Here is an 11,816-nt window from a genome sequence, read left to right on the forward strand (position 1 = left end):
AACAGGACCCTTGACTAGAGGCAGAGGGGTGGTGAAGGGGCAGGTAGAAGAAGGTTTGATCTGGGGATGTGACACTCAGTGCATTGCATGGAGGGTCATTCAGCCTCCCCGAGCTTTAGTCCTTTTCCATGTATTTATTTATTATTTTAAACTTTTCTTTTTAAAATAATTTTTAACTGTAATAAAATAACATAATATAAAAGTTACTGTCTTAACCATTTTTAAGTATACAGTTTGGAAGCGTTACATGAACTCACATCGTCGTGCTGCCGTGGCCACCACACCTCACCAGAACTCTTTTTGTCTTGCAAAATGGAAACTCAGTGCCCATTTAACGCTCTGTTCCCATTTCCTCACAGCCCCTGCCAATCATTCTTTTACTTTCTGCTCTTTGAATTTGACTATTCCAATTACCCCATATAAGTGGAATCACACGGTATTTGTTCTTTTGTGACTGGCTTATTTCACCTAGCATAATGTCCTTAGGAGTCATCCATGTTGTAGCATATGACAAGAGTTCTTTTTTAAGGCTGAATAATATTCCATTCTGTGGATATACCACTTTCGATTTATCCGTTCATCTGTCCACGGACACTTGGGTTGCTTCTACTTTTTGACTACTGTGAATAATGCTGTTATGAAAGCAGATGTATGAATATCTCCTCGAGACTCTTCTTTCAATTCTTTGGGGTATATACCCAGAATTAGAATTATTAGATCATACGGTAATGCTATTTTTAATTTTTTTGAGGAACAGCATAGTATTTTCCACAATGGTTATATCACTTTACATTCCCACCACAAACAGTGAGCAAGGATTCCAATTTTCTACATCCTCACCAATACTGTATTTCCCGTTTCTTTTTCTTTGACAATAGCCGTCTTAGTGGATGTGAGTACATTTTTTTTTGTTACATGATGTGATGGATACAATAGTGCCTGAGAAATGAGGGCAGTAGACACAAGTAGAGGGTGATCATTTCTGAGGAGTCCTATGATATTAAGCACTTACCAGGTTCTAAACTCAGGCATCCACTCCTTTTTGAATTTTGACCAAGTAACTAAACTCCTTTGTCTCTGTTTTCTCTGCAAAGATGGTGGTGGGGTGGGAGTAGCTGTGAATAAAAATAGCTGCCTTCTCTCCACAGGGTTGATGAAACATCAACTGGGATAATATATGTGAAAACACTATGAAATGAAAACATCTATTTAAATCCAAGAGGTGGTTGTTTACAGTCTTAAAATGATATCTGCCGCACTCTATGCCTACCTTTAGTACATATTCCACAGGAACCGTGGGATGAGAAGAACCTCAGAATGTGGTGATTAAACTCAGAAACTCAATCTGACCCGATCTGTTTGGGTTGGCAGTCTGCTGGTGCAGTTGTCTCGTTTCGAGTCGAAGAAGCTTTATAGATGGACTGTGAGCAGGAAGTCCGTTAGAGGCTGGTGGCAGCCTGTGCCTTCAGAGAGGAGACCCTAGCTTTTGTTAAGCCTGCTGACTGATTCCTTGTCAGTTTGACATGATTTAATGGCCGTGCATTTGAACTGCCCCCAACCAAATATCAATCTGGGACTGTGTGGGCGAGAAATAGGGAACTATATTTTGCAGGATGGAAGAGAGCAGGACAGAAGAAAAGAGAAATGTTTACCAAAGGCCATGGACTCATTCTTAAGCATTTTTATAAATGTGTCTTCCGGGAAGCCCTACACACAGGAGTTAAACATGTGAACTTCGGAGTCAGGCAGACTTGAGTTCAAATCTTGGCTCTTCCCAGGAGCCAGGCAACTTACTTTTCGTCTTTGTGCCTTAGTTTTCTCATCTGCATGGGGATAATAAACTACCTACTTCCAATAATTATTGTGAGGATCCAATAAAACATATATGTGTTCAATAAGTGTTATTGAATGTATAAATGTATTATTACTTCTATTATTGGTACAAAATATCTCCTATATCAGTTCAACTCTTTTAGTCATCTGAAATTAGTGACACTTTTTAATCTCAGTGTTCTCAGAAGCAGCATGGCAAAATGGCAACAGGTCATGAAAGGTGTTCTGGAACTGGATTCTTGTGGATCTGCCACTGAACAGCTCTGTGACCTTGGGCAAGTCACTTTCTTCTCTGGCCTTGTTTTCCTGGCCTGTAAAATGAGGGTTGCATGTTCTCAGCCAAATATTTATTGAACACCCAGTATGTTCAAGACACATAGTGGCAGCTGCCCATGTGAGGGAGCCAGTGTGGGTGAGGGGGATTGGTGGGGAGATTGGAAAAAGCAGGCACCCCCACGTGTGAAACCCCAGCGAAGGGTAGTATGGCGGCAGGGCAGGGTGGGGGGCAGTGGGGGTTGTAGGAGGACATGCAGGATGCAGGGTGGTAGCAGTCGTTAAAACGTCTGTTGCATAACCAAGCACGTGAATGGCTGAGTCCATGATAAAACAAATATCTGCAGGCCAGGGTCTAGACCAAGTAGGTTCTGTGGCTGCTTCTGGGCTTGAGGTGGACACAATGGTCACCTCCCCTTAAGCCCCGAATCTCCAGTGCCTGCAGCTCCGGAAGGGAAGCAGAGATGCAGGAAGACTAGGCAGCAATTAAGCAGTGAACAGAACTCCCGAGACCCTCAGAATGCGGTGCATAGGCCTCCCCCATCCCTCCAAGGGGATATGCAGGCCCAGGTTGCAGGTGCTTCCACGGCACTCACTGATTGGCCAGCTCGCAGGCCAGGGGTTGGGGACTTAGGGTGCTGCCCCACAGGGCCCTCCCTTGGCAGCGCGGATGGTTCGTGGTGCTCAGGCTAATTTCCTCGGTGGAGCGCATAAATTGATGGTCTCCAACCTCACACTGAGGCGACTCCAGCTATTTGAATTTCCGGCAGAGTCCGGTGTTAGACGGCGCTTCCCACAAACGTTTTCTGGATGAGACAGGGATGGGATGCTGACACACACACCCCCCCGCCCTTATGGCCACCCTCCTCCCTTTCCTTTTTTGCTCCTCCATTCCCCTCACCTGCACTCCGACTTCGGCCATCCTTTCCACTTTCCTTTCACTCCATTCCCTTCCTGCCACATACATCCCGATTTTTAAAGAGGCAACCTCTTAGGCTGGAACCCTGGCATGAATAGGCAGCGTTCGACCTTCCCTGGTTACCATGCTGTCGACTCTGCCGGCGTGGAAGGAAGGCTTTCTCACACTCTTTCCTCCTTGTCTCTTAAAAAAAATTACCTACCTCCCATTTTAAATTAAAAAAAAAAAAAAAAAGGGAGCGCGAGAGAGTGAGAGAGAGCTAGAGACAGGGAGTGAGAGAGAATTTGACATTATTGTATAATTTAAAATTGCACAGCCTAGAGCCCACAAAACCGAGCATGTAATTACACACTTACTAGAGGTAACAGCAGTGCTGATAATTATTCTTTACACAGGAGAGCCCCTGCTGATATCCCACAGTCAGAGAGTGGGAACTACAATATCTTTAATACCATCCTCGGAGACCCTCATAAGCAGAAGAGAAGTATGAGAAGGCTCACAGGGTCCAGAGCAATATCTTCATCGCGCCAGAATGTCAGGGGCTTTAGCACAACAGAAATCAATAGTTTCTAGTACATTTTTTGGTACAATTTTTTTTTTTATGACCCAACCTGAGAAAGTACAGGGAAGGTAGAGGTACATAACAGTATGAAACAAAACCTTCTTAACGCAAGGCCTGTCTGTTTAGACATGTCATGCAACGTCAGTTTATGAGACACACATTCTTTATCAGAGCAGAAAAACAGAGCAGCTGGAGTAAGATCCTCGTCCTGGAATGCTTTTGGTCATGGGTAAAGCTTTTTCATTTAAATAATAAACTGTTCCCTCTCCTCCATTCTCCTTGATTAGGGCAGCATCTTTGTTTATTATTGGCTATAAGGTTTTGCATATCAAATCTCAAAAGAGAGGAGGTAAATATATGGGTACTTGTTTCTAGGCACTTGACTCTTTTCTTCTTTCTCCCTATATACAGGAAAGGAGTTGGATGCATTTTAAAAATAAAAGAAAGACCAAGTGTTAGTTGAAACACCTAGAAGATATAAGGCAATCGTCAGTGAACTCAACACAGTGAGGCCAAAGGTTGTCAGGCAGAGAAATCACAGTACAAGAATAATACTATCCTTGCTTTCAAAAGGAGACCATTTCATATTAACATCTCTTCACTAACCACAGGAGCTGTGACAGTGGTTACCTATTGCTACTCTATGACCACAGCCAACTTCCTAAGTAGATAGTTGGTTCTTTAAGACACTGCTTTGGTTGTTTGCAGGTTGTGCTGACATTCTGACTTGACAATGTGCAGGATTTCAGTTGGCTAATAACCCATTTTAATTGGGTCTGTTGTTCAGGAATGACGGCCAATTTTTGCCTGAGGCTTAGGGAAGAACCCTCCGCCTGACCTACTACATGCCAGGTGCATTTGTGTACATTTGTGATTTAAAACTCAAACTTTGTGGGCTTCGTAGTGTCCTCCCATTTTAAAGGTAAAAAAACTGAGACTCAGACAAGTGAACTTGGCCAAGGTCAACAACCAATAAAAATTGAAGAGCTAAGATTCAAGTTAAATCTATTGACTCTTTGTTTGGGGAGAGGAGGGCTGTATTATGCCATTTCAGGTTATAATTCAGGTGATTGTGGCTCCTGAGTTTGAAAGGGTGTGTGTCTCAGAGCAAGGAGCTCCTTGCAGGTGCCTTTATAAGATGCCTTTTAGTGAGGACATCAGAACAAACAAAAAAGCCGCATAGTGGCCAGAGGGCCGTGTGGTAATGCCCCACGGAAACAGATTCTGGGGGAGGCCGACTCCAGGTTTGTACCTGGGTCCCAAAGAAGGTAGCAGTGAAGCGTCGGGTGATCCGAAGATGGAGAGTGAGAGGACAGGCAGATGTTTGCAGTGAGTGAACAAAAGGAAAGATGTTGGCATGAGAAGCAGAAAGCCGGAGTCTGGGAATCCAAGGCAATGAGCCGAGCTGCATCCTCTGGAGATCTTCGGGTTTTGGACATGCAGGACCGTTCCAGACATTTCTGGTGAACAGTTGGCCAGCTAGTCAGATGTATTTACTGGCTTTTAGGCAAGATCCAGCTGGGGGGTGCGGGGGTGTGATTAAAGGGCCACAAGGTCTCTGTCACTGCTAAGTTAAAGGGGCTATATTGGCGAACTCAGGGGAAAAGGACCCACAGGTATGCGAAGGCCTTACCAGTAACAACCACAGACCACTGGCTTTGTGCCTCCCACCGTGACTGGCTCTGGGTACTCAAACTCCTGCTGTTGTGAGAAAGGTGTGGGGATACAGTTTAGGGCCAGAGCTTCAAAGGAGAGTAATTTGCAGGACCCCCTCTGAGCAGGCTTGTGAGGAAATCAGAATTTGTGTTTTGGTTGATATCTCTGCTTTCAGCTACTTCAGTGATCCCAGCTCAATTCTGGTGAACCAAAAGCTCAGATGCAAACCTAAGGCATGATCTATGTTACAGTTGTATTTTTACTGGGAAAAAAGAACCCCGGATACTACCGAAAGCTACTCATCTCAATCCCATGGCAGGAAGAAGGGATGCGATAGTGTGATGGATGATTTGGGGGCCTTATCTAACATCCTCTCCACTCAAATGCTAGTGTAGATTATCCACTCAGCCTTTTGTAAAGTATTCCCTGCCTGCACAGGTTTCTGGAGAAGAAAGAGGAGAGGGTTGCCTGGTGAGTACGAGAGAGCATATCTTCTCTCCCAGGGCCAGCCAGGGCCTGCTCCTGGCTAAAGGTCTGGGCCCCACAAGGTCAGTAAAGCAGGAAGCTAGCTTGATCTTTGCAAGCAGAGCATTTCTGGATGCAGCTGCTCTGGAGGCCCTGGCTGTTTAAGTGTTCTGCCCAAAGAGGCAGTGGCCTTGGGAGCTGGGATGGCAGGACTGAAAGAAAGAGAGCAAGATGAGTCTCTGTGGGAGATCCGTGCAGGAATTTCTTCAGGTCTCCATGAGAACTGGAGGGCTAACTGGAGACAAGGGAATCCCCATTTCAGGCTACTGACTCATAATACACAAATCTTTTCTCTTAAACCGTATTCATGAGTATCTGAGAATTATCAGACCAAAAGCACAAGCTTGGAGTCAGATCTGGCTTTGAGTTCCAGCTGGGTGATTTATCAACTACATGATTTTGGGCAAGTTATTTTCTCTGAACCTCAGTTTCTTTACCTGTAAAATGGGAATAACACTCTCCTTTGAAATTGCTATGGGGAAGAATAATATGTGTCATTGCACCTAACATAATCATTCAGACACAGTAGAGATTCAATGACAGTAGTTCCTTTTCCCCTCTTCTTCCTCTGTCCATTTCCTACTCTACCCTTCTTCCTTCCCACATTGTAACCAAATTTTGAAGCATCAAAATTCAGGGGAAAGAATAGGTCGAGGTGAAACGACACACCCTGTGAAACGGCACTTGGGGATGACTCTCAGCTTCACAGAGCGTCCAGGAGGATTGCTCATCTCAAGGACAGAATAATTCGATCCCACAGGAGTCACTGTTGGCATGTTTTTTTCATTTCCAAATCTGTAGGCAAACTGAAGCCATTGTGGATGTGGGAACTGTAACATGCATTCAAAGACCAAAAACTGCTAATACCTCTTTGCCACCTCTAGGATAGAGAAGACATATGGGGAGATGGGTAGCGAGAGGGGTTATGTTAGAATTAGTCATTGTTTTCATCATTGGTTTTGAGCGTTGGTGCCCAAGTCTTTAGATTATCTGAAGCTGCAAGATACTCATGCACCATAAAGTGGAGGAAGTGAATGTTACTGATAACCAGGATTACCCTAGAGAGAAGGGTTCTCTTTTCACAGAGTTCAAAAAGGTGGCGCTTCTTCCGGCCCCCTTTCTGCCTTCTCATGCTTCCTGTGCTTCCTGGTTGGTGGTGGGCAGGTTAGAGAACATTGTAAAACACTTGACTTTGCTCTGTCTTGGGTCTTTTCATCCTCTGTCCACCTCCCGCCCCCACCACCCTCCCCGCAAACCTTCCCTCCTTTGTGCGAATCTGTTTTCACCACAGGAGCACATGCTGCCTCTTCTAGCTACAACACTACTTGCTAATTCAACGATTCATCTTTAATGAGGCCCCCTGCCAATGTTTAAATAGCATCCAGAACAAAGAAAAGGCAATATTTCCAAAACAGCTGCTTCTACTGCATCCTCATAGCTCATCTTTTCAGAAAATCAAGAAAAATACATCAATAGAGATAGATGATGGAAACATACATGGTTATTATATAGATATCTATATACCTATGGAGGAATATATATATATAAATAGTGTTGGAAATTTTAAATATAAGCAACCTAAAAAGTTTCGTTGGCCTTAGATAGTACTGCTCTAGGTAGGTTTTTCTTATATTGATTTATTGGTTCTTTTTCAGAATGGTTTAGGAAACATATAATAGTGGAAAGAGCATGGAATTTGGAGTTAGGTGATGCTCACCTTTTCATTCTGTCACTTACTAGCTGTGTAAATGGGTAGATCATGGAAGCTCTCTGCCCATGTATTGTTTTATTGGTAAAATGGAGATAATGCTGTATTTTTTTCTAGATATATATCAAGGTGACTAGAACAATGTGTGGCAAGTAGTAGACACCTGATAAATACTAGTGCCACTTTTGTTTGTTTGTTTGTTTGTCTAAACTCAGACCTTTCTAGAACCATAAGGAGTGGTCAAGAGTCTGAAAGGCTCTGTGTGGTGACGGAGGTGCTGCTTCAGTGACCGTGAGTCGATATGTCTTTACATTAGCCACCCCTCAAACGCACCTCTCCAATCAGTCTTTGAATAAGCAAGTGGAGGACGGAGTATCATCTAAGGAAATGGTAAAAGTCCACATGTACCTTCTATTTTTTTAAAAAGAAAAACTGAAAATAACTGAAAATAGAAAAAAAGAATAGCTAAATGAACCCAAGGAAACCTAGAAGGAAAGATTGAATCCATTTTAGTAAGTTAATGAAGTCTAAAACAGAAAAATAGCAGGATTTATTTAAAATAATCCAAGAAATGGCGCTTTAAATGAGGGAGACAAGGCAAAGCTTGAAAAAAATTAAGAAAAAGAGAAATATTTAAAATAAGGCCAGAGATAGGAGATACAAATACAGGTCAAGAAACATTTTTGTTATTAGCGAAGAATGGAACAGATGTTCAGAGAGATGTGGGGACAGAGCCCAAGAAACCAAGGAAAGGAAGTAGGAAGAGGAGGAAGCCAGGCCCCGTGTCTCCCACGCTGACCGCCTGTCTGTTAAAATCTTCCTTGAATCTCATCCGATGCTGAATTTCTCCTTTTTGCTTTACTCGTTTTGAAGATGATTTCTACTATTTGCAATTAAGAAAACATTACTGACATAACTGTAAAAATTGCAGCCCACAAAGTAGTTGTGTTACGTAATTCTATTTGTTAAGTAAAATATGTATAAATGTCTATAAAATAGAGTCTGGAAGTATATACCCTAAGAATGATAACTATGGATATATTTGGGTAATTGGATTATGGGTGCATTTTATTATCTGCTTTTTGCCTACTTAATTAATTATACATGTGTTATCTGGAAAAGACGGCTGTTTGGCCTTCAATAAAAGATTTGTATGGTCTAGCCAATCAGATTAGCTTGATATCAGTTATCTCCTTGGGACTTCAGAACCCGGCTCTCGAGGGAAGGGACACAAGGCAATGATGTGTCAACAGCAGGAAGATAGTGTGCAGTAAGGACCAGAGTGATATTGGATGGATTACCATAGTGACGTAAATGGGACAAAAGGTTAAGGGGCAAGAGGGAGGAGTTAAACAGGTGAACCAGTGCTCACTGAGAAATCCTGCAAAAACAAGACCAAGAAATGGGGGATGCCTAGACAGCTGGTCTAATCAGGAATTATTTGGTTACAAGGAACAGAGATTCCCTCACACTTAAAGTTTTAAAATAAGGTTTCGTAAGAGAGAATAGGAACATCTATTGACCTTCAACTGCACAATCACAGCCTGCTGTCTCCATCTCTCTCTTTCCGAGTCTGTTGACCTCTCCTCATTTCTCCTCTTCTGTCTGCGGGCTTTGAAGCCACCTCTTGGTGAAACCAGACAGAGCCGGCCTCTCCCACTCTGAGTTTTCAGAGCACATTACAGTGTGTTGCAATTTTCTGTAGTTTTTTGCATCTCTCTGAGTTCACTGACAGTAGAAATGAGCTCTTTTTACCCTTCTCTTTTGTCAATCACCGGAAAGCTGTTCAACAGGTAAAAATTCGTATTGAGTAACAAATATAACAGTGTGAATGGACATAACTTTGTAAACTGAAGCATCACATAATTATAAGATATTTTGTTGTGTTCATTCAAGGAAGCCTTTATTGCATTCTTACTTCAGGCCTTTTCCTAGCAGAATGTTCAGGCAGGCCAGTGGCAGAACTAAAATTAATTTTACCGGCCCCTTTTCTGGCTTAGAAACCGATGGACTGAGATATCCGAAAGTGCATGTCACTATGCCTGGCACATAGCAGCCTCTTAAATTTTGTTAAATCCCCGAGGAAGGTCTGTGCTCTCAAGAGGAGCCAGGAGAGAATGCACAAAAGAAAAGCAGGTGCACACAGTGTCTTCTTGTGGCCCTGGAGCTTGTCAATGAAGAGACTCTCCCAGCTGCTCGCCGTAGGTTGGACCATAGCCCATTAAGGAGCCTTAATGCCCACATCAGGCTCCATCATGTGGCTCCGTTGTATTTACTTGGCCTCTCTCAGCTTTTCCCATGATCCCATCTCTTAAGTCCAGAAACTACAGCTGTACGTTCTCCTGATGCCAGACCTTCCACTTGGCTGGGCTCGGACTCTATTTTTCTACACTAACTTGCAACATGATTGTATTTCTCCCTAGCTGCTCTTAGATGTTTCTATTATCAGACACAGAAAAGAAGTTCCAAATAGAGGAGATAACGCATCCAAATACATGCAGGTGGTGTGTCTGAGGAACACTGAGTAGTCTATTAGGTTAGAGATGTGGAAGAATGGTAACCGTGTACCTGAGCATAAGCCTGGAAAGAGATGTTTAGATCAGAGTTTGAAGAAATGGAGACACTTTGAAGATTTTTACAGGTGAATAGCAGCCAATCAAGGCCTGAGAAAGAAAACTAGACAGTACTTTAAGCAGGAGAAGAGGACCGGATTTTGTTTAGTAAGTACCAGCAGCTTAGCAGCGCTACTCTCTTTAAGTTCATAAATTAATTTTCTTCTTACAACAAGCTTGGACAGTAGATATTATGTTCCCCATTTTACAGGCGAATAAAGAAAGACCAGTTAGATAACTAAGGGAATAATCTAGGCCAGAGTTAATTGGGGGCTTGGATCAGGGCAGGAGCAAAGAGAATGGAGAGGAGATGGGTGTGAGAGATATTTCAGGAATGGAGCCAATAACAGGCACTCAATAGGATGTGCAAGGGAAGTAGTGAAGACAGTCCAAGATGGACATGAGAAACGTTTCAACGATAGACTCAACAGGACAGAGATGTTTTATAGATATAACCCACAGGACCTGGAAAGAACCAACAGGACATGAATCAGATTAGATGGGGTGGTCCCTGCTGTCAAATGTTGTGATAGGTCAAGGAAAAGCAAGACTGATAGAAACTTAATGAAGAGGTCAGGGGACCTTTGAGAGATACTTTCCTCTAATAGTGGAGGCAGAAGCTAATTAAAAGAGTTGTGGAGAATGAATAGAAGGGGACCAGGCGTATATGTAGTCTTGTTCTTAAGGAGTTTGGTGCTCAACAAAGAAGAGATAGTGTGGAAAATTAAATTGAGGGGTGGGTGTTAAGTTTGAAGAAAGGTTCTTTGAAATATGGAAGACTTGAGCTTGTTCAAAAGCTGCAGGGAAGACAAGGGGGAGAGACCTAAAGGACGAGAGGGAACGGAGAACGATCATCCCTTTTTAAAAAGATTTTACAATTTTTTAAAGGATTTTACAATTTATACAGTATCTCAGGTAGGGTAGATAGAACCAATGTCACCATCTATTTAATAGATGGGGCTCAGAGCAGTCTTCAGTAAGAGGACAGAACTAGGATTAAACTCAGAATACCTAGAAGAGGTTTGGTGTTTTTCTCTTTTGTTTATATTCTTTGCCTTCCATATGAGGGAAAAGATGACTTTAAAAGTAATCTTTAAAGAGGGACAAATTTTTATGGAGAAACGTTCGCAGCCTAATTTAAATTAACCACCACAACAACACTGTGAGGTTGACCTAGCTGGTGTTCTCCGCATTACACTGCTGAGCAAACTGGCCAGGTGACTTCCATAGGTCACATGGCTAAGAAATGGTTAAGAAGAGCCTCAAACCCTCGTTTCTGACTTCTAGTTCAGTGCTCCTTTCCCTGAGACCTCTCGTTGACAATGCTATTTCCTCCTGCTCTTGTGGATAAGAAAACCTATGAATGCTGTGGAATAAAAACTGTGCTTCTCCCCCATGTTTCGGATTCACCCCTCCTTAATGGAACATGGGACGACCGTACACTCTCATTCCCTTGAATTAGCCGTAACCATATAACTTGTTCTGGATAATGCAATATGAGCTAGCGTGCACTTCTCCATGTTCTCTCTTCCACTGCCTCGGCAAACTTGGAAGACAGAGGGATGCAAGATGGAAGCTGCCTCAATGCTGAGTTAACACCTGGAGAATCTAGCTATCTGGAGAATCACCTGAACTGGAGCTGACTTAGTAACTTAGTGAGTGAGAAACTTAAGTGCCTGATATTTGGTAATTCGGGGGTATTCAGCAACATAATCTAGTCTATACAGT

Source organism: Pteropus vampyrus, unplaced genomic scaffold (genome assembly GCF_000151845.1).
Source record: "Pteropus vampyrus isolate Shadow unplaced genomic scaffold, Pvam_2.0 Scaffold53, whole genome shotgun sequence".
NCBI classification, from domain to species: domain Eukaryota; kingdom Metazoa; phylum Chordata; class Mammalia; order Chiroptera; family Pteropodidae; genus Pteropus; species Pteropus vampyrus.